This window comes from Ornithodoros turicata, chromosome 4 (genome assembly GCF_037126465.1).
Source record: "Ornithodoros turicata isolate Travis chromosome 4, ASM3712646v1, whole genome shotgun sequence".
In the NCBI taxonomy this organism is placed as follows: Eukaryota; Metazoa; Arthropoda; class Arachnida; order Ixodida; family Argasidae; genus Ornithodoros; species Ornithodoros turicata.
The window spans coordinates 13,114,284-13,134,353 of NC_088204.1; the positions used below are offsets into that span (position 1 = coordinate 13,114,284).

The window sequence follows — 20,070 nt, forward strand, 5'->3', positions numbered from 1 at the left end:
CTGGTTATATGCCTCTGGTCTTCTCCGGGATTATGGGCCTCGTATAATAAGGGATAGGTGGGAAGTGTCACGTGATCTCCTATTCTCCTCTTTCATTTTTATTTTTTTATTTATTTTATATATATCTCTCTCTGCTGCTCCTTCAAGTACGCATTGCTCGTTCCTGTTCTCACGACATGATTTGAACAGCGAATAATGTTTTTCAACATTATTATCTTGTCAATCTTGTCTTGTCTTATATTACTGTTTCGGAGTACCAAATGGGCACAATACGGCAGAACATAATTAATAAGCGGCATGCGCTACCTGTCGTGGACCTCGTGGAATTCTTCTGGCTGGTTCACCTACGGCACGTTCACAGAGTCACTCTTCATTTCTTACCTGCTGGTGCACTGTAGACATTGCTTTTGTCTTCTCGGTATGTGAAAAAATTACTTGGTCCATGACCGAATCCAGTCACAACAACGCTTTGCCCTAAAGCCACTTCTAAACTTTTTGGACACCGTAGGACTGCAGTCCTCACTGTGAATCATATCCCATGTCACCACGTTACCGCCAGCAATTGGGCCCTTACCCTTGACTTCATCGAGGCTCAGTACTGGTAATGGTACCGTGATGTTACACGTACGCTCAATACTCAGTACTGCAACAGTACCACTGTATACACGGACGGCTTCTGTGCACCTGCACGACCCTATAGGTATTACTGCATTCTGCATTATTCTGGTTGTAAACATTAAATGAGCTGCTGTGCGTACGACCTCTCGAAAGGCTTCAGGCAGACTTGTACGTATGTTGAGTACCGTTCTAATAACACTGCATTTGAAGTACTTTGATTAGTATTCTAGTATCTTACTCAGTACTTGCTGTAATGCTCCAAGTACCGCCCAGCACATTCTCAACGACTCTCAGCAGTATTCCACTGGGCGACGCGTCCTCCAGCGCCAACTTGAAGCCACTGGGACACCCTCAGTTGCCCTTCCTCAACTATACTTTGGCCTCCGGCCAACCCAGCGCATCAGCTACGAGCTCTTCAATCCTCACCACCTTCTTAGCAGCAACAGGGCTCCTGCGTGAATTCTGAGCATTTGTCATCATTCACCACCTTCTCTCCCTCAAGCAATGGGATAGGGCGCCCCTCAGTGACGAAACATCCCACCATTATTACTTATTTGTTGTTGTTGCTCAGTACTTTTCTCGAAAGGTGTTTCTGTTATATTTTAAATACTTTTTACACTATTTTCTATTCAATCCTCTCTTTCCGTTTGTCTATTTGTCTTCACATCAAATTCAGTTTCACAACCTTTTTCCACGTCGTTTCCATTACAATTTACCTTCCCTACGGAATCTGCCTTCTGGCGCTGTGTTGTGAGCTCAAATTTGACCCTATTTCCCGGGAGCTTCGTTTTGGTTTGGTTTGTTTGGACCAACAAGATATTGGTTCAGTCAGTGTTAGATCTGCTTGCCCAGGCGAATTATTTTGTAAATATAGATAAGAGGGGTGACTGCGGGTCGTTATGAAATGCAACTTCTACTACGTGCCGAAAATGTACGCGCTTAAACTAAAAAATAAACTTAAAAAACACACACACAATAATGTCTTCGACGACCAACGCTAAAATATCCTGATAATGTAAAATACTCGTTGATGTATTTACTGCTGTTCTCCAATTAGGCCTACCATCATTCCCGCAAGTATTTGTACTGTATCTAAAGTGTATTCTCCCTTTAGTATTTATAGTATCTTATTTTAGTTACCCTTCTATAGTATCTTGCACATATCTAGTTTCAGGAACATCGACGATCGACACTCGGCAGAGTGGCGCAGTTGAAGCGATCTGGGCCCGTAACTACGAATGATGTTCGACGATGTGCATCGATGCCCGATGTTCGTGAATTGATTGATTTACAAAAATATGGAGGTGAGAGCCCAGACTAAGTCTCGACAGGCTGCTCCATTCGCTTTTTCTAAAATTAAAAACGTGAGCCACGGGTCAAGAATCGTGAGGTCGTTCTCCCTACTTTCGCCTGGGGTAACGTGAGTAGCACACATTCGTGATTGGGTGCGCATGCCGCATTTTTTTTTTTCTGCAGAGGACTCGACGTTGCAGTCCTCGACGAGGTGAGAGGGGAGGTCGGTGAGGGGGAAGGGATGACTGGGTAATGAGGAGAGCGTGGTAATGAGCAGTACGGTGCGCCTTGGAGCTGACAGAAAGCCCAGACACAAAATGTACTCAACGTTGTTTTATTATAATTGTTTTTATTATTATTATTATTATTATTATTATTATTATTATTGTCATCATCATCATCATCATCATCATCATTTTTAGTTTGGGTTGGTGAGTGCAGACTACCTCGTCTAAGACGCCCAGTAAAAGACTAGAGTTAGGGTGTCGCACTTAATGATTCACAAGTCACAATTAAAAAGAAAAAGTAAGTTACAAGGCAATTAATTGACGTAGAAATTACATTAATAATACGTGGAAAGCAGGAACAAAGACAAAAGCTGTTAAAAAGCTAACAACTTCATTTTGAAAAGATAAATGTTAAGAAGCTAAAAAGTTAACGAACGTGTTCGTTTCTGGAGTCCTACTTTTTTGTTCCTTTTTGCCGATCTCTGAATATCAAAATCAAAATCGTGCACGCGCCCTGCACCCGAAACACTGTGGCGATGAGAATTTGCCGTCCTTATCAGACTGTAGGAACGAAACGTTATGGTAACAGGCAGGCCGGGTGTCCACACTTCAAACGTGTTCTATTAATTGTAATCTATTGAGTTGCTTAATTATTGTGCAAGCTTATGACACGCGCTGTGTGCTTGCTCTGCATGTATATCTCTCGGTGTGCATGCGTTACGCCTTGTATTTGGCATCGTAGTGCGTGATGTTTGGCTTTCTTCTTCCATTGTCCCTACTTTTCGGCCGCGGTTCAATTTGCACAAGAAAGCGTTCACGAGGGAATTGGTTCGGAAAAGAAGCGAAAGCGAATAAGATTGGCGTTTCACTTTTTATTTTTGTATCCCCATGATTCTTCCTTAATGTCTCATCTCACACATGTGTAACGCGAAATAGCATAGAAAGCATAAAAACGAGGGGGGAAAGCTGCCGGCTAGCTGAAGCGAAAAAGTGATATGCGCACATATTTGGTGTGCAAATGAACAGAAGCAGGTAAAAACCCGCCGCGAATCTACGAACTGTTGAAATGTCGTTTTTTTTTCCTCTCTCTCTCTTATATTATTTACTTACGATTATTATTTTATTTCCGTCTACGGTGCCTTTTCGAGCATTAGATACGGCGAGTGAAATATAATACCTACAGAATATTATCATTGTTATGCCTCTCTAGCAAAGCGTAAAGCGTATTTTCTGCCTGTCATTATTCATGCAGGCGATATCAGCTCTTATCTATGGAAGGGGTGGAGAAGATGGGTTTGGAGCAAGGATGTTGCGGCGAATATAGATAGCGTGGGCCACAGGAATCTGTATTTCATATTTCTTTATCTTTTTTATATTTTTTTCTAAACTACGTGGGGTTACAGAGCAGATGTTCCATTTGGAATTGCTGTGATTTGACTTCCATAAATACTTCCTGACTGGCAGAACGGCAAGAAATAGGATTTGCTAGCTTGCTAAGGCTTGCTAAAAACTATCAAAAGTTAAAGCTCTTCTGCCAAAATAAGAGTCAGCCTGTAGAGCGCGTGCTCAAAGGATGATCTTATTCGACTGGAAAAGAGAAAGAGAGGATTGCCCGAACTGGACATTGGGCTGGCCAAGGATGGGAGGTTCGGCAAACAGATTTCTAGCAGGATGGCTGTTCCACGAAAGTCCGGAGGAGGAAATTCGCAGAGCGGAACACTGCATGACGATAGGCGGCTAGCATACTTTCTTGTTGTACTTTATGTACTTTCTTGGTGGTGGTGATTCGAGTACTTTCTTGATGTCAAGTGGCTCGTTGACGTATCCGTCCAATGCACTGCGTAGCACATTTGGAATTGCTATGTATCGCTCGCAGCCGAGCAGTATGTCCTCGACGTCCTCATGCACTCTACATGGGGTGCATAGGGTGCAGGTGAGGAGAGGCTATCCCGAACAAGGAGGGGGTTCAACCGGAACCGATGATGTATTGCTTCCTGCGGTCTTGCAGCCTTCAAGGTATTTTGTACGCGATATAAGGACCTGTCCCGCATAGCAGTGACGCCAGTTCCCTCACGTTCAGTCAATCGGTTTCTATCAGTCGCCTTCGCAGCTCAAAAGGTTCAATGATCCTTTTTTTTTTTGTTGTTGTTGTTGTTGTTGTTGAAAATACCATTGGGAATGGTTTCTGAAGTGGAATATAGTAAGCAAAGAAACAAAGCTAGAGAGCCTCGAAATACGCGCGGCACATTGAAATTCTTTTTTTTTAATTCCGTCTTAGCGCCGCGAAGCAACTGTGGCTATGAGCGGCGTACAGACGTGGACAGATGGAGAGAGGACAGTAGGAAGGGCAGGGGTGTTAGTATGCGTCCTGGGCCGACTTCAGGGGAAACTGTGCCGAGATTCGTCTGGAAAGTCTTGGGAAAAGCTGAGACAGCACAGCCGGTGAGAGGATTCGAACCCGTGTCGCCTCCCAGTCTCGGCGTGGAAAGCGATCATGCTAACCACTATGCCACGGGAGCTGGTACATTGAAATTCATAAGGAAACAAGGCGAATTATTTCACGAAGCAGTTCGAATTAGCAATAGAGAATTTTAGTACTGCGTACGACAAGGACTTCGAACTCTCTCTTAATAGCGATTTCTTAGTGTATCGTACGGTATCGCTTTTGCTTCCGTAAGGGTTAGCGTTGGTGGTTCCGCACACGCGCGAGACACAAGCACAGCTTTGCGCATTGCGCAGAGCCACCAACCTACCCCCTACGTACGCAAACGCGACAGCTCACGTCATATTAAAACTCACTCTTATCCGCGCGGACCTATCTCAGCCCAGTGATACGTCTATCAGTGAGAAATGCTGAGAGTGCTTTAGAGCAGAATGGAGTTTTCGAGTTTAACCGGAAAGCGTTCATTAATTTGGCGTCATTTCCGGTCGCGACGCCGCAAAACCGCGTGGATGACATGTCGGCTCCTGGAAGACACGAGCAGTTCTCCAATCTGCGTCACCGCGCGGGCAAATCGGTTGCCTTAATTAAACGATTTGCGCTAATTACGTCATTTACAAGAGGCCACCATCAGTCGCTCGCCATTAGCGGCCTTCTCATCCATTTACGAGGTGCCTTTGAGGCTCCCTTTGAGTGCTTTTCAAAACCCACCGTGCCTCATCGAAAATTATTTGCCCTGCGGCGGAAAAAGGTAGCCATTATGCCAAGATGTCCTGTAGATATTGGATGCCAGGTAGCAGCGTCTTCCGCAGTTTCTCAGTGTGTCGACGAGCGATGGTTTGTCCCGACGTTTCGGTTTATGCGAGGGGCTTCAAGGATTAGGGCAAATTTTATTCCATTTCGTGCCGAAATAAAATGTGTGGCCACGTGCATGGTACGGCAAAAGCTGTGCGGTTAAATCCGGGGTATCCCGGTCTGCGGATATACATATAACGCTTTGAAATTCAAAAATGAACATCACTATCCCTTCCCGTATCTCCTGTGGGGAGGCATAATTGACAGCACGAAGTGAATCCGAACAGTGTGCCATCGCTCGCGTTACTGTGCCTTTAACCGCTATTGTTGGACAACTCAACTCTGGATGACATAACCTTCCTGAGAACAACAACAACAAATAAGTTAATGATAATGAATGGGGAAATTCGCCACTTAAGGTGCCTTCCTGAGAAGGTTTCCACGCTAGAAAGTAAAAACGTGTGTAACATAAGATTTGCGTCGTGCAGTTTTTTTTTTTTTTTTTTTTCTGTAGAACTGCAATGACTGCGGATGCGGTCAGTCTTTTCTGCACTTACCCCTGGTAATGACACGCCCAGGCATGTTTGAGCCCGAGGTATTTCCGTATCATTCTGTTGTTTCTACGATGTCTCAGCAAAAGGGGCCAAGCCGCGTTGCGCAATGTGTCATTATGAAGTTTCTTTCGAAAGGTCAAGTCTTGTGAATTTTCTTATTATACTGCAAGCACAGCTTAAAAATCAAGGTTTGCCGCAGTGAAGAGTGTACGTATAAAGCATTTCGAGCAAGAGGGCATCAGAACATGGCCCTCACCCTCAGCGATAAAAAATTTATGCTGGAAAGGAGCTATTGTTGGTCGGGGGGTATCTTACACATGATATAACAGCAAAGAGCGTATAGTATGGGTTTTATGTCTCCTTAAAAAAAATCATATTTTCCTTACGGCTCCCCGTCCGACTCTTCGTCTCCTTACGGCTACATACAGAGTTTTTCGTGTTAGCGCCGCGAAGCAACTGTGGCTATGAGCAGCGTACAGACGTGGACGTGGATGGAGAGAGGACAGCAGGAAGGAGAGGGGAACGGAGGGGTTAGTATGCGTCCTGGGCCGACTTCTGGGGGGAACTGTTCCAACATTCGTCTCTAAAGTCTTCGGAAAACCCAGGGAAAACCTCGGACAGCACAGCTGGTGACAGGATTCGAAACCGTGTCACCTCCCACTCTCGGAGTGGAAAGCGATCATCCTAACCACTACGCCACGGGAGCTGGTATACAGATTAGTAACACGTTTCAATAAGAAATCACGTGTGATGGAAAAACTGTTTTTGACGTCGAATTTACGTTTTTTTCGTTTTTTTAAAAATCGTTTTCGTGAGTGACACTTAAGAAATTTTGTGAAACGTTTTGCCGTTACGTATAGCATGCAGCGTCCGAGAGCACAGAGCCAGAAAACTTGCAGAGCAACCTTGTACCTCTACAGCTCCTCCGCCAATCACCAAGCGACGGCCGTAAACGTCGTCCGCGAGATGTCCTTCAGCTATTTCGGAATTGTCAACTAGAGTGCCGCAACTTACCAGTCAACGTTACCAACTCACTAACGCGATTAACATCACGAAAGTCACCAAAGCTCGATACTGTATACTTCCGAAACCTCGTGGACCTCTCCAACGGAGAGAGAGGGAGAGAGTCGCAGACGTGAACTTTGGGTACAGAATTTCTGAATTTTGATTCCTAAATTTCATTTCTGCAACTATATGCGACCAACCTGTGCAAGCGCCCTCTACACTCGAAACGTAACGAAAACGGACAGCACGCTATATCGAAAACAATCTCGTCCACACGGCGGTTTCGAGATCGCCAAATGCGTCTACGTCTGTGGCCTGGATTGGCCGGCTTCAAATCTGAAATTAAAGCAATCCCGTTTTTATATATCGTCCTCGCGTGCATGTGTGGCTTCTTCGGGGACAGCCATGAAATGAGAGGTTAAGTGTCCCCATCCCTCTTCCCGAGAGCCGCGTATGGGCCGTCGTAATTTCCTTATTTTCACCGAGCCGTCTTAATATAATGGGATTGCTGATTTGCATAATGAGATAGCTGGATAAAGTGGTTCATTTACACTTCACTCTAGTGCGGTCCATCTTTTCCCTTTCTCGCTTATTTCTTTCCGTTTCCTAGCACGCGAAGAAGCAAGAGGTGTCAGACGCAATTTATGATGTCCCTCTACCAACAACTCCGTATTTAATTTGCGAGTCCCCCGCAGGAAGAAAGAATCCTCGCTTCTCCCCAAGAAACGTTCGCCGTGGCGTGAAGAAGTTGGGTAGAATTTTTTTTCTCTCTCTCTCTCTTTAATTGTCTTTGCTCGCGTTTATAATGACCAGAGTTCGCCTGGAAGTAAGAACGGTCAAGAAACGGGCAGATATGGTCATAAACCTCAATGTGATTCATTAAAATTGTTGTATGGACACGAGTAAAGCGTGAAGTTTGAAATGGTGCGGGCAGTTGGGTAGTGTATCGCCTGTGGTGATGAAACACCGCAGTCCTCACTATGGTGATAAATTTGGTGGTGGTGCTTGTGGTGCTAGTTTTCGTCTCGCATTTCTGCTTTTCCAAACTTGCGTTTCTCGTGTGGAGTGGTTGCAGGCTTCGTCTTGGGGTTGCATTCACCCCCCATTTCAAGCATCTGATCGGCCGCTCTGACTCGATGCTCTGCTCTCGTTGTGCTGTTTTGGCGGACACCAAGCATGTGCTCCTCGACTGCCATCTATACACCTCCCAAAGAGCAGCTCTACAGTGTCGCCTGCAGTCGATCACGGCCGCACCACTCACATTGGCAACCATTCTCGGCCCTGGGTCTAACCAGACTGACCATCGTCAAGTTCTTGAGTATTTCAAGATTTTTCTGCGGGACACTGGTCTCCTGTCTACCCTATGATCTGCCTGCGTACCTGTGTGCTGTGTGTGTAGTATTTTTGCGTGCTGTGGTTTTGCCTACCGTTCTGATGTCATACTGACTCCAGTGACTATCCCTATTTAGCATCGTTCATCACCTCATCATCAGGACACATCACATCCTGCCCCATTGTGCCTTGGGGTAGTGGGCCGCACCTCAAGTGGCGAATTTCCCCATTCATTGTCATTAACTTATTTGTTGTTGTTGTGGAGTGGTTTCTAGTGGAAAAAAGGAGGCATGTACGGCAGTGTCGCATAACACCCTTTGGCTCCTACACTCTAAAAACAGAACTTCACCGCATAGCACGCTGCGCGCCAACCATTGTCACGAATGATAGTGTTACCGCTGGTGATTTGAGGACAGAGGGGACGTACGCCCTTTTGTGGCAATTTTCATATATCCAAATTGCCACAAAAAGGCGTACGCCCCCCTCTATCTCCTAATCAGAAGCGATAAGCCTATCTTTTTTTTCTTTTTCTTTTTTTGCCAATAAATTTCCCTCACCTCATCTTTCGTGGCAATGGTTGGCGCACAGCGTGCTATGCGGTGAAGTTCTGTTTTTAGAGTGTAGCAACGCACAATAGGAATTCATTTTGTCTTGTGCAGTGAGACTCCGCTAGGGGTGCTTCTGGCTGCAGCGTGGGCCATTCGGGCAAACTGGCATTTTTTAATTATCATTTTCATAAGCGCGACAGAAGTGTTCATTTTTTTTTAATAGCTAGGACTCTCCCGGTTGTCTCCTACTCTCTTAGAAATGAACTTCACCACATAGCACGCTCATAGCCAACCATCAAACGGGAGGAGGAGCCTATTTTTGTGCTCATTATGCACGGCACAAAATAGGCTCCTCCTCCCGTTTTCAACAAATCAGGGGCGAGAACGTTGTCATTCGGGGTGATGGTTGGCTAGGAGCGTGCTATGTGGTGAAGTTCATTTTTAAGAGTGTAGGATGAAACCGGTCACTTATTTATTCGGCTGTAGCTTTTTCGTAACTTCTCTTGTATTCTACATGAGCATGTACTGATTCGTAAAATGCTAAAGCCACAGTCACTGATCGTCTGATTGTCTTGATTGATGATTGATTGAAAGAAAGAAAAAAAGTCTGATTGTCTTCTTTTATGCCAAACCAGACAAGGCAATGCTGCCTTCGCAGAGAACCCTGTTTGAAAGTGTAGAGTGAGCGGGTATGGAATATTGGAGCAATAATTCGTCATTCAGCTGTCTGCGTGGTTATTCAATCGCCTAATCGATTGACCTCTTGAATGGACGAGCTCCCATTTCGGCCGTGCACCCGTGATGGATCGAGTGCGATCGGCGAGCAGTAATGCGCCTCGTTCACGTTTGACAGATTGCATAATCACGTGACTGCTGGAGGAAAATAGAGAGTAAGTATCGTTCCCGTCCTGCGTAACGTGGTAGTGCTTTGCTTTCCCGATTTTCGAACATTGTGATAATGAAAGCGGATGCGTCCTTTAAAAATGACGGTGAAATGTATAGATACGAGGCCTAATAAAAAACATTTGAAAATTGAAACAAAAAGGTTTCTTTCCGTCGCCTTTTTATCTTTTTTTCCCTCGGCGTCAGCGAAATTGCACAAAATTTCCAGTTCCGAAAATATGAGAATATAAAAGTTACATTGACTTGTCATATTTCGTATTTGTAACAAAAACAAATAATTATAACCGATATTAGACCATGATTTGTCCTCTAATCTTCGCTAATAAATCCAAGTTGTACGTTCAAGAGTGGAAATTTCGTGCGCTTTTTTTTAGCCTTCCGAGAGAAAAAAAGAACGGATAACTTTTTTTTATGTTCAGAAATTTCGGTAATTTTGTATCTTGGTGGAAATATAGAATACAGGGACTAGACAGATACGAGACCGGCGTCCCAGGAGTCGAGCCTGCACTGCTTCACTTATGCTTCGTTTCTGTCAATAACGTGCAGCCAATACCCTGAATAGAGTTGTGAACCTATAACGAACTATGACGTAGAACGTGCAGTCCTTTCGAGACACTCGAGGTTCAGCCTTACCTTAACTTCAGGATTCCACAAGAAAAAAGAAAAGAAAAAGGGGCATACGAGCTCACTGATCGACACTCAGTGTCAAGTGTTCAGTGCTAATACACACCAAGCGTCATGGAGCAGCTGGTCGCATCGGCGCCAGCTACGTCTCCATTTTATATATATATATCCATCTATCAATGATACTGGGGCAAACATTGGGTGCGCTAAATAGGCGCCCCGGAGTGCGAGTGTTTCAGACTCCACTCACTTAACGCGACACAAGCGTCACTCCCGCACCCGGGAGTGTGAGACTCCGAGCCGCTTTTCGCACTCCCGTTTCATTTGGGTGCATGGAAGCAGACGACAAGCGCCCGGGTGCTTGAGATTTTCCGTGACGTACTTCCTATTGAGCTCCGGCAGGACGACCTTCGGAGTGTGGGCTCGGAAAGCAAAATACAGACTTGCTATGTTACGTGATGCTACCATTTCGGAAAAGTGTAGTATTTTTATGACTGTTATCATGCTTTTCTATTTATGGACAACTTCCACACGGATATCGGCGGTTATTCACGGGAAATGCGGTGCTTTAATGCCGACATCTTCACGAGGGATTTCCTTCCCTCGTCATCCTTTCATGTGAACCTCTTTGGAATGGGGTAGGGTCCTGCACTCAACGCAGGGAAACATCCCACATCATCATCATCCATTCATCTATGTTGTTGTTGTTGATCTTCACGCCATACAGCCATCTTCACGGCAAACAGCTCCTATGGCATCCCTCTACCAACATCGTTACCTCCCTCCCGTTACCCTCCGTTACCTCCCTCTATCAGCGTCTGTTACAAATTTCCATCGTTTCCATTTCACTCGCTGTTACAAGGAAAAGTCTTCACAACCGGCGTCGTTTCTTCCAACGTTGCTATCTGTTCAAACTAAGCCAACGTGTCTTCTGTCTGTGCACCGCATGAGCAAACAACAGGAAGCAGCATTAGGGTGCGAGCAGAGCGAGGGGTAGCGCTCCAAAGTTGCTTTTCGCTGTTTAGTAGCCGCTCCGGGTGTCCCATTCTCCCGACTTGAGTGCGCCAAAAGAGGAGCGCCTACTTAACGCACCCATTGCAACATGCAGCGATGCTAGTTGCATCTGTGCGTATTTTCCGCACGGACGCCTATTTTAACCAGAGCATCAAACCGAAACTTTTTTTCGGTTTGGTTCGGGTTCGGGTCCAGGCATAATGGTTTGGTTCTGGTTCAGCTCCAGGAGGACACGCATATCGGTTCCGAACCGGTTCATTGCACAAGGTATATGCCCTAAAATAAACGGTAGGAAAGTTCCGAAAGCTTTATTTCTCATCGCATGTCCTAGCATAACCGCAAATGTAGCCAGCAATGTTATATTAGTACAGACTCTGTTGTATCCCCAAATGGCCTTCAATGATATCACCTGTTTACTTTACAAACGGGTCAGGTGTCAGCTTCCCTATACTTCCAACGTGCTGGCCGCAAAGCTGTGACAAGAACGCTTGTCCACAGGAAAACGAAACTATAGAGCACGGTTGTCCGACGTTGCCTCTGTCGATGCGGGCGTCCAGCTATGCATTTCAGCTTGTATTTGAGACTCGGGCTGCAAAAAATGACGCATGGACCGGTCACTTTTGCAACAGGTTGGGGCACTTAAGGTAGGTGGGATGAAACACGGTCAGTCTCGAACTCTCAATGCTTTGAAACCGGTTTTGAACCGGTAACCGAAATTTTCTAGATCGGTTCGGTTCCGGTTCAGCTCCAAGATGGCGATAAAAAAAAATAACGATTCTTTCCGGTTTTCGACTCTAGTGCGGTTTGATGCTCTGATTTTTAACCACTCCCCGTTGTTCTAAAAGTTGCCTTCTCCACATTCAAGGTCTTCATGTGGCAAAGCACGCTTTACAGGCAAACTCGTTCGCGTATCTATAAGTGAAACGGAACTCGCCTATCGCTTTTTATCGCTCGCTTACCAACGTAGTCTATCAACGCCTTAATTATTAGCGGTTTTTATCAAATGAGTAGGCAGGGGTGCGTGTTTATGTATGTTCGAAAGGTTTAGTTATACGGTGTGAAACGCTCGAAACGGGTTGAAATGCTCTCATAATGTAAAACCCCGAGACTAGGGAACACGAAACGACAGACTTGTCCCTATTAGATCCGGGATTAAATGCTTGTGACTGTGGTTACCGAGATCGGAGACTTCCTCCGCTGTAGAACATTTTATGGAGGTTACGCAGTACATATTCAATAATCGCTCTTTTCGTTCACTCTCTCTATGTCACGTAGATCAATTCACAATCTGTGTATTTCGTTCCCGTTGTTTTATGTGCAGCCATCAACGTCAATTGTATTGTTTGAGAGCTGTGAACTTGTCAAGTCGCTGCGCAGACCTTTTTCACTGCTCCGGCTACATATGCTCGTGGAAATAAAGCTCATTCATACGTTCGTTCTTAACGAGTTAGTAAATGATAGTGTAGCGGTGGCCCACGCTTGATGTATAATTTTAAATAATAATGTTTAAAGCCCTGCACTAAGCTTTTTCTTCTTTTCTTTTCTATTTTTTCTTTTCTTTCCTCTCGCTCGCATTTTATCTCTTGTTTTCTTTACGGCGGCGAAATAGTCTTTGTTATCTTCGTCCATTCTCGCAGTTTTCTCTAAATAGAGGAACATTGATTTTAAAGGAGCTCATTATCCCAAGCAGCGAGACATTATATTGTACTCTAGCAGTATTCGTGCTGGGATTGTGGAGCTAAGGAAATAAAGACGGATAGCTAAAGGTGTCAGCGGGATGAAAAGGAGGGAACGGCAGTTATTGCTTGTTACACGCATGGGGAAACCTGGTTACCACTACAGCTTATTGTACGATGCATAAAAACCTGCAATTCATCACAAAAGTTATTGACGTTTACACCAGAGTTTTGCTGTACAGTGATAATCAAATCAACCAGCATTGAAAAGACGTGCAGCCAAGTAATTAATAAAACGATGTACAATCGGCGTGCACGCTTTGTGTAAACTGGCTCTGCTTTCGTAACGATGGTTAAATGTTAAGTTGTGTGTAAGATGAAACGTGAAACTCTTCTCGGAGAGAAGCTGTTATCATTCCTTTCTGAGCTGTGGACAACATATTTAAGGCCAACTACCCATAGAACTCCTAGAATAATACCTAGAAACCTAGACGCTGAAGAGGGACATCTCAACAACTCAGCGCCGCGATATAGATAAGGTAGGCCTAACATGCTACGAACGGCATCTCATGCGAGCTCCGTACGCCGTTCTCACATGAGGTAGTAGAAGGTTTACACTGTACGGTACCCCTTCCTTACGGAACAGGAAGCGACCGAGCTCTCGGATGTGTAACATGATGGCCTACACATTACCCACACCGAAACCCCCGTATACGTCTCTGGAATCTCGTCCTTCAACAACGGACTTAGATGTACGCAGTGACCCTGTCCCGCGCAACTAATAAATAACGAGGCCTAACACGCATACGTATTTACAACTGGTGTTTTCTTATAGGCCTATACAGCTGTTCCCAGGGGTTGCAATCTTTGGCGTAACTCGCCCAGCCCGTCTGCTTCTCGTAGCAGACGACATTCCTAATCAAGCGTCCCTTGTAAACAGCGCGACTGAACTACGATACGCATTGTGCCTCTGGCGTTAGGATAAAGTCGACACAACACATCTGGCACAATACTTGCACAATATAATATAATAACCTCAAAGGTTTCTACGGCGTCGAGCTACACTTCCTCGCTAGTGCAAACTTCCCAGAGATAGTCGCTCTATGCAACGCTCTCAGGCTATGCAAATGTTGGCTACTTACTTACACCTCAACCCTCGCAGGAGATCTCCTCCGTCAGGTCTTCGACGTCACTCCCACCATTGCTGCAAAGATTGCAAGTAAGGGATCAGTCAGCCATTTCGTGTCAAATGATGATCATAAAAATAATAACAACGATAATGTCAATGATAATGATGAATTCGAACAGATGCACGTCTAAAAGACATGCGTGTATGCGCGTGCCTATTGCTTGTTTACCTTCACATAAGTACAACTTACATAAGTTGTGCTTATTGCTTGTTTGCCTTCACATAAGTACAACTTACAGAATTGGTGCTCATTGCTTGTTTGCCTTCACATAAGTACAAGTTACAGAATTGGTGCTCATTGCGTGTTCACCTTGACATAAGTACAGCTTACAGAAGTTGTGCTTATTGCTTGTTGACCTTCACATAAATGCAACTTACATAAGTTGTGCTTATTGCTTGTCTACCTTCACATAAGTACAACTGACATAAGTTATGTGAACTATTTACATGTTACAGGACACTACAGGAACTACAACTCCACTCTACTATAAAACGTAACTCGGCGCGCCTTCTTCAACGCGCGACGCGGCGCAAAAAAAGATGAAAAAAAAAAGTTCCTTTCGACATTGCTTTGTTCATGCAAGTTGCCGATCATTTCCGGGCGGCTCTGAAGGAATCGTTAGCTGGGGCAAAAACATTCCACTTTCAGCTAGTCATTAGTGTGATTAATTGTTGGTCCACATTGTCGCTATTTCGGTGGCCTGGCACAACACCTGATACATTCACGAAATCTTAATTGCGCCATCTCTATATATATTTTCTTTAGGGGCTCACGCAACTGATTGTTTGTCGACAGAACCGATTTTCTGGCTCATTTTGTTCCGGGCAAGGTTTTGTTGCAGCTTATACGCCGCATGCAGGTAGGTTTATGGCAACTTTGTTTTCCTTGCCACGTACATTCCTGGCAGAAACGCGAGAAGCAGCGTGGGTTTGTCAACGTTGCTATTTTTCTTGCGCAGTTTTTCGTGAGTTGTGCAGAGTGTATTTTTTGGTCTACATTCAGCGCTGTCTTTATATCGCATTAGTTCGGAGGCGCGTGCCAATCATTATAGAGCTTTAGTAGTGTGCATATTCGGAACGTGGGTCTGTGTATGGCGCGTTCTCAGCGTGAACACCCCATTTCCTTGCGTACGCTACAACTAAACCTCTCTATTAACGGTCCCTTTCTTCCGGACAAATGTTGTATTACTCTCCCGGTCTTGCTACTTGGAACTTAGACGTCATTGGATACAACCGACAAGCGTGTGGAACAAACAGCTCGATTATGCTACTCGTGCCGCGAGCCGTGACGTTATTAGGTAGTTTTAAAATAGGCGACCCCACACACTTGGGACACTTTGGGTACCCAAATAATAGCGTCGTCGCCACAGCGCATGTCTAGAACACAAATCACGCATTTCGTTTTGGAAGAGCACGCTTTTTTTTTTCTCTCACTCTCTCTCTCTCCTTTTCGAAAATAGCGTGGGGCCCCAAAACTCGCTCGCGTCACACTCCCGGCCGGCGAGAATCCGCGTGACTCTTCCGTCTGCAAACGACCTAAAACATTGACAGCAAAAGATTTGGAAAAAAAAAAAAAAAAAAGAAGGTTATTGTAAAAAAAAAAAAATATATTGTAGCAACGCAATATGTTAAGAAAACGCTTTTTCTTTTGTTTTCACTTTATGAATTATTTTTCTTTTGTACTTCGTGGTTGTTAGCCACAGCGGCAGCGCAATGCGACGAACGCAGGTGCACCGCACTGAGTTATATGAAAACCCTATCGCGTAAGCAGCACGCGCGGAGAGGCCGCTGCGTGCGTTATCGCACTTACGTTTAGGGGTCCCCTATTCTCCCTCACTCTATTCTAAAACTAAACAGCTTTTCTTGGCTTCTAACGCACTTTTCTGGGCTCTATTAGCACAATCCTCGCGAAAATGCTAGCAACCAGCCACCATCTTACAACGCAGACGACAAAACCGAAACCAACTTCGCTCCGCATAAAACACGCATTTAAACCTCGACTGCGGTGATGACGGCCGGCGCGCGGATCGCTCTATAATATTGACGCAGGGAATATGTAAATATACATGATGCGAACGCAGGATACGGGCCTAGCTTTCACCGCGCCGTGCTTTCGATTACACCCGCCGCTTGTGTGTTGTGCCGTGCAAGTCGGTGCCTCCTAGCACACCGAATGTGCACAGAGGGGAAGGATGGCGAGGACGTGGCTCGCCTTCTGCGGAATCGATTTTCAAAGGCAGGATTTGGTGTTGAGAGGGGAGGGGGAGGAACCGTTTACAACTTCCGGTGCTCTCAACATGCGTATTCGGGGATCGCAGCTATTTCAGATTGTGACGTTTATGCGTCGAGAGAGGTTTCTGTTTACTTGCCTCCAGCGGTTTTGCCGAGAGGACTGTTGGAAGCACGTTTCGCTTCGTACTAAGTATGAAGTTCGCGGCAAATGCGCTGGACAGCGGGTGTGTTTATGAAGCGTGTATTAAGCGCTGGGAGGGGGAGAGGCGTGGTGGAAAGAGCTCGATATTCAATTTGTATTCAGAAATTGACCACTGGAATACAGATACGGCCCGCTTATGCCAAAATGACTCGTGCGCTATAGGCCCGGCAGAACAATGAGCGAACAATCACAGTCTACTTGATACTTGAATAAAGATAATAATAATAATTTTATTTGCTCAACGAAGGTGCATCAGAACAAAACTTCCTTGCCTAAGCCTGGAAGGCTTGTGGGCTATAGGCCTGACAGTCAAGCGATGCAGAGAGAACAAAAATTGGAGGTCACAACCAAATATAACGAGTACTAATGCCAAACACAACCACGGAATAGAAAAGTAATACGAGATAATTTTAATTGGTAACAACTTAAAATAACGAGGGCCATGGACTTGACTACTTTTATAATAATAAGAATACGTAATATCATCATCATCATCATCATAATCTTGTTAGCACTACACAGATACCCTGAACGGGTATCTAGGCGTACCTAGCTAACGTGAACGAAGATTTGAGAAAAACACTGAGTGTTCTATACTTCAATGAAACCAACTGAATGTTGTTAGCAGTCGTGTGGCTTAGTCGACACATACATTTTTTTTTTTTTCATTGTGCCTAGTTAATTCACTGGATAAGACTACTTAATTACTTAGTTAACTTGTAGAGTATTGGTTTAAGGACCGAGGAGCCAATTGGAAAATTGTAGAGTACCTTCACAAACACCTGAACGATGTATTTCCAACAAGGCACGTTTTGTGTTGACTTTTTTTTTGTGTTAAAAATAGTCCAAACACCACAGAAGCAGTTTTTTATTGTTGCGTGTTTTCTTTTTTCCCGTAAAATAAAGCCTACGAAATGCACACACACACAAAAAAAAACAGTGCAGGTACAATGCAATGGTACAAATCCCGACAAAAGTTTACGGAACACCACAGGACGTGTTTCTTGATCGGAGCGACACCCTAGCAGCGAACGGGAATGGACACACTTACTGAGAGGTGCATGGAGTACCCAGGTACCTGTTTGTAACTCTATCTGCTCCTGTTTGCAGCAGCGGTATCGCTCAGATGACTTTACACACCACTCCGGTGTTCCGTAAACTTTTGTCGGGACCTGTACAACCGCGGCGCGAGGACACGTTGCCACGTGCACTCAGGAACAACAAAAAAAAAAGAGTAATTTTAGTTCTTGTTGGGACTATAGTTGCATTGCCATAACCATTAGTCCGTTGGGGAACTAAATGCAGGGAAGTTTATGCGGAGCCAAGAGACTATTTGCAGTGTTGGGGGAGCAAATTTCAGGGTCAGGGTACTAAATTACTCCCCAATTTCCTGCTTTTACTCCTCAATGTGAGCTGTGTCGAAGCTCACGTTCCTCCATTCACACCGCAGAGCCAGGGGCAAAATTTCGGTTTCGCCTTCCCCCTTTATAATAGCTGGCTCTATATGCCAGCTTCAATAGGAATTCGCGATTTCGAAATACCTCCACGGTCTGAAAAATCAGAAAGCGAGTGAAGAAAGGTGGAGAGAGAGAGAGAATCAACCTCCTTTAAACATGATGGAGCTCAGGTGTGCATCCTTTCTTTTCACTGACGCTATCACAGTTCACGCAGCCAAATAGCAAGAAAACGGGAGCCTCTCAATGGATGAAACCAGTATGAACACAGTCTCTAAACACAGCGGCGAAAAGAAAGAAGTGAAAGAAACAAAATCACTCTAAAACTCGGTGGTGAATGAGAAAGAAATAATACTCGAACAAAATACTCCGTGGAAAAAGAGTACAGGCAATTTCACGCCGGCCCTGTCGCGCATAAAAGGGGGGACTGTGAAGCTCTATGGGTTTCTCTTTTGTGAGACGTTCCCTCTCAATATTGGATTCCCGTGCGCTTCTGATACGGGGACCGCCCGTCTCACGCATTCGCTACCCACGTATAGAGCCACGGGTCTGTCCCTGTGGATCAGGATTGGTCGTTACCGTACTGCTCTTTCAGGGCTGTCTGTATTCTTCGTGGAACTGCGGTCTACACAGTCGTGGTCTATTTCACGGTGCGCTTTTTTTTTATGTGCGCCGTGAAAATATACAAGGCGAAAACCAAGTGGTATTAACGCCTTAACGGATCGGTGAGGTGCTTCCAGCCGTGCACTCTCAGAAAAAAGGGTGTGGAAAGGTGGGAACCACTACAGTTACCGCCTAGGTCAACGTAGCGTCTGATAAAGGGTGGAATAATATGGTAAAAGCAATTATCGTATATCCAAATTGCTACAAAAAGGCTAACGCCCCCCTCGCTCACCGAATCAGATTCAGTAACCCTATTATTCGTTGGTAGCAGGTAGAACATTGCAAGATTTTTGGGCACAACATATGCGATGATTATTACCTCCTAAAAGGTGTAACTACTCCACCCTTTTTTCTAAGAGTGTGGTGGAGGTGGTAACAGAACTGCTTACAGGTAGTCGGCCACGCTTAGGTGGGCAACGTCACGACTAGCGCAGGGGGGGGGGGGGGGTGAACGTGCGTCATGGGCCGACTTCACAGGCCCCCAGTTTCTTTTTAGCTGCGGCGTGTTCTGCACCAAATAAAATGAGCTCCTGTCGAGGAACGTCGAACGCAGGTGACCTGCACCGCGCGCGCGCGACGCTTCTGTTCCGCGCACTTTTAAAAAATCCTCCACTCTTTGTAACGTGAGAGAACGCGTGAAGGAAGAGGGTACTTCGTGACGTAAGCAATTCCCCTGGCAGAGAGATCACGTGACTCGTGACGTAGACCGGCGCAGAGGAAGCGGGTATGAGCGCGTGAGCTGAGAAGGAAAGGGGAAAGGCGCGGGGAAAAGCTGGCTGACGTCACGCCAGAAGATCGGGCCTGACGTCCGAGGCTGCTTTCTCCGAGTGCTTTTGTAAATTTGATTGAGCAGTGAGAATACACTGCAAAGCGAAAATATTGTGCATGGTGGCTCCTAATGCACAGCTTCACGAACGGGGGTTTAAAGCAATATAAATGTCACCTCACTCCTTTAAGTCCAAATCGCCGAAGTAGATTAGATCAGCGTTTCCCAAACTTCTCGTGGTGTCGGAACCCCCAAACCTCTGAGAGAATCCATTCGAGGACTCCCGTTAAGTGAGATTCATGTTGACATTAATAAGGGATGCGAAAAAAGAAAAGGAAAAACAAACAAACAATGCAAGATGTGCTGGAAATGAGAAGGTAGTATATTCCTGCCTTCTCTAGTATCATACGTATATCGTCATATATCAGTACCGTCCCCCTCAGGGATGACGTGACCAGCACTGGTCAAGACGGCCTTATAGGGCTGTCTTCGATCGTCGCGGACCCCCACGAGTACTCTCGGGGACCCCCGGGGG

General features: G+C 45.4%; 1 long non-coding RNA gene across 1 annotated transcript in view; it reads right to left on the reverse strand.

Annotated features, from left to right (window-relative positions):
• The window catches only part of LOC135391084 (uncharacterized), a 117,516-nt gene that overhangs the window by 89,641 nt on the left and 7,805 nt on the right, over positions 1 to 20,070 (reverse strand). Inside the window, exon 2 of the long non-coding RNA XR_010421855.1 lies at positions 14,172 to 14,233. This is a non-coding gene — a long non-coding RNA (uncharacterized LOC135391084). The remainder of the gene's footprint in view (positions 1 to 14,171; positions 14,234 to 20,070) is intronic.